The sequence below is a fragment of the Thermobia domestica genome, chromosome 5 (genome assembly GCF_964235325.1).
Source record: "Thermobia domestica chromosome 5, izTheDome1.hap1.1, whole genome shotgun sequence".
Classification (NCBI taxonomy): Eukaryota; Metazoa; Arthropoda; class Insecta; order Zygentoma; family Lepismatidae; genus Thermobia; species Thermobia domestica.
The window spans coordinates 33,468,782-33,472,624 of record NC_137458.1 but is presented as its reverse complement, the minus strand read 5'-3'; the positions used below and the strand labels follow the sequence as shown (position 1 = coordinate 33,472,624).

The 3,843-nt window shown below is 33.8% G+C and overlaps 1 long non-coding RNA gene across 1 annotated transcript; it reads right to left on the bottom strand.

The window, feature by feature from the left end:
- Positions 1 to 582: 582 nt before the first annotated feature.
- On the bottom strand, positions 583 to 3,843 carry LOC145684624 (uncharacterized). Its single transcript, XR_014131339.1, has 2 exons — positions 3,614 to 3,843; positions 583 to 927 (listed from the first exon to the last, which is right to left on the bottom strand). It is a non-coding gene; the product is annotated as an uncharacterized LOC145684624 (long non-coding RNA).

The following is a 3,843-nucleotide window of genomic DNA, read 5'->3' as shown; positions in this document are numbered from 1 at the left end:
GTGTAAGGTTACTATTAGGATATCATTAAACCCGCATCACTGTGAAAGATACTTCTGTGAAAAAATACAATATACAATACAAGCATAACAGAATGCAGGGGGAGCACGATCGTTCGCCCCCTAGTACTTCTAAAGGCCGGTTAGACACGGAAAACTAAGAATCTTTCACCCAGGAGTCTGTCCTGGATCCGCCCTTATGTATAAACAATAATATAAACTACCCTCTGTACTAACCTAAACTACTCTACTAATCTGACCTATTCTAGTAAAATTACCTAACCTATGTACACTTATCTTCACTACTCTGTAGTACTACCAGGGCCGTCGCGTGGGTTGTAAGCGCCCGGGGCGAGAATTCCCAGGCGCTCCCCTAGTGAGTTTGAGAAACAATCAGAGTTTATTCTGTATTCCTAGATTTATGTATGGAATGTAAGATAAAATAAGTTGGTATTAGGTCAATTATTTTTAAGTGAATGGCTTTTGTAGTTAAAACATAGAAGTTAATAAAAACAGATTTTGAATTCTTGAAATCGAGTGCTTTTCTTATTTATTTTGAACTTGATACACATCAAAACTTGTAAGTTCATAAAAAATAAATAAATAAATACATAGAACATACAAATAATGATACAAATATTACATTTCAAGATTAAAAAAAAAAAAAAAAACTCTTCTCACAGAGGCCTTGAGAGAGTTCCACTTGAATAATCCTAGGCCTAGACGATGTTTCAATTACGGGTAATTTTCAAGTTCAATACTCTATCGGAAGTCCCTCAAGGATCTAATCTAGGTCACTCTGTTGTTTCTTCTTGTTATTAATCTAATTTCTCTGTGCATTAAAACTTTCAAGTCTTTCATTTTGCCGACAATCTCAAATTATACTCCAAAGAAAGTTCAATTGATGACTGCGTGAAACTTCAATAGGATCTACAGAGAGTTCAAATATGGAGTTATAAGCATACATTAGTCCTGAATGTGTCCAAATGTAAATCTGTATCTTTGACGAGGAAAGAAAATCCAATAACTTTACCTATACAATAAGTGGCACTTCCTTGTCTACCCCAAATACTATCACAGATCTAAGAGTAATATTTGATAGCAAGTTAATCTTTGCTCAACACGTTGACGCAATAACGAGTAGTGCATATAGAAACCTAGGACTAATTTATAGAATAGTACAGGATTGCTATAAAGAATCAACATTTATAAGGTTTTATTTTTGGCATGTGAGGTCAAAATTAGAACACTGTTGTACTGTTTGGACATCAAATGCCACTAAATACTCTGATGCAATACAAAATATATAGTTTAAATTTTAAAAAATGCTTACATACAAGAAAACCGGTTTCTACCAAAAGTATGGCCCCCATGAAGACTTACTAACAAATTTTTGTTTTCAAACATTACTAAAAATATATTGCTTTGATCTGTTGTTCTTACATAAATTACACGGTAAAATTGACTGTCCAGAATTAGTTTCAGAAGTATTATTACATGTCCCAATATTTAAGACTAGAACAGCAAACACTGGGACATTCTATTGTAGAAAAGCAAGAACTAAGACCGTGCCCAAAAGTGCATAGTGCACACTTCGAGGATGCACACTCGAAGTCTGCAAATGGAGTGCACACTAAATAGTGTACACTTCGTCAAATAACTTTTGATCCACACTTGTTTACAGCGCCTCATCGCGGTGGAATATGGAACATTGATAACAAAAGAAGGGAGAATTTCACGTACTAGAAAAATTAATATGCTTTTTTTTTTTTTTAGATGAATGACTTTCCAGTTATATTAAAGATAAATATATCGTACAGATTGACAATATGGAGTAGCCATAAAATAGTTTCTTTCATGTATGCCAACAGCTTCAGCTTTGCAGTATCTGCAAATATTTATCAGCATAAAAACCACTAAACTATTGGCGGTTCTATTTTATTAGACATGCTTCCTAATATTTATTAATCCCCCGGAAGACAAGTAGCACTGCTGGTTAGGGCGCTGATGACACTGTTGCGAAGTAGATTAAGAATTTTATTGCAGGTGAAAGTAGGCAATTTGCAAAAGCGTTAGGACACCGAGAGGAGATCCCTATTTACAATAATGTGGCTCAAAACCACTTTGAGAGAGAGTTCATATTGAGTATAATTCCTTTATGTACAGTAGATACACAAGAATGACACTATAATTGTCGTCGTTCTACTGTATTGCTTCAGTTACAGGCATACTGATTAGGTTATTTCTACCATATTGTGCTGATGTTGAAGTTCTTTATATGTTACTCTTTCTCTGTGAGTCTATAGATTTTACCCGTAAGTCTTAAAAATAGTGCCTCAATATTGTTAATGTACACCAAAATTAACACTTACAATATATATAAGATTACTATCTTATAAGCCCGCTTAAATTGAGTTCTGTACATTGTATACACTTCAACATTTCCGTGCACTTCACTATGCTTTCGGTGCCCTACATATTTCTTGAAATATATCCGCTGTCTCTCCTACATGCTTCCCACTACGAAAATGCTTACTCAGTAACGAAACAAATCCCCTCGTCCAAATATAACCACAAAAAGCTACGATTAACCTAATAAGAATTTTATGAAAAATAAGAGACGTTTTTATGAAAAAAAAAAAAAAATACAGTATGCAACGTAGTGGCCCTCATTGTTCAACTATACGGAAGGAATTACTTGTTCATAATCAATTCATAATGGGTACCGTAATGGGATTATATGAATTAAAAGGAAGGCAAGTTTTTAGTTTGGCCATTTCATTCAATGAACCGATTCGTAACCAAGACTGAAAAGATGTGCCTTGCGAGCCTCTAACCTGCCTTCACTCGTTGACGCTCGCTCGACAATACTATGTGAATTAAATATTAAAATTTGGTACAGAAAGGAACCAACCCGGTAACTAACTTATAAGTTAGTTACTAGGTTGGTTCCTGTTCTCAAAACCGGAACCAAAAGATCAAATCGCTGAATCGAAGAATAAAAAAAAAAAAAAAAAAAATGAAGTGGCCTAAGTAAAGATTTACCAAGAGGAATTTATGAAATCTTTGATAAGTGTGGAGAAAGAAATTTTTGATCTGTATTTCACTTTTGGGCAGCTGTCAAAAATGCAAAATGTATGGTAATTGGTATATTACAGTCTCTCAAGTGCAAGGAAATATGCGCTTTGAAAGGAATTTGTTTAATATCAAAACTAGAAAATTAGGCCTATCTACCTACGAATTAACATTTGCACCTGCAGTTGTAGCTGTAGCTATAGAGAAATGAATAATCTAGGTATTCATTATTCTAGGCTAGAAGTTAACATTTTATTTCATACGCCATTAAAATTTGTCATTTACGTGCAAATAGCTCCATTACCGATAGTGTAATTATTTCAAATAAACCACATAAACCATATAATATTTAAAGACAAATGCCTTTATAGCATTATTAAATAAACATTTGGTTGCTTTTCCTATACTCCATTGCATACTCAAAGAACAAAATGTAATACGTTTGTTATTTGCGTAACATTTTTATATTCCACTTGTAGAATCACTAATTTGTATATTTATCAAATAAATTATTATTAGATCAGCCCACAAATATATTCACCTCAACAAAAGTATTAAAAATATGTCTTAAAATTTTATTAAGTCACTTTGACATTATTGTTGTTCCTATTACGAAGAACTGCCATCTTAAGTTACGCAAGTGTGCTAATGTAGTGTACATCCTCGCACACTACGTACTATGCACTCGCAGACTTGTGAACTTGGACCTTTTGACGCACACTAGGTGACGTCAGTTCTGGAAATAAGCGTACTTCGAATGCACACTTGTAT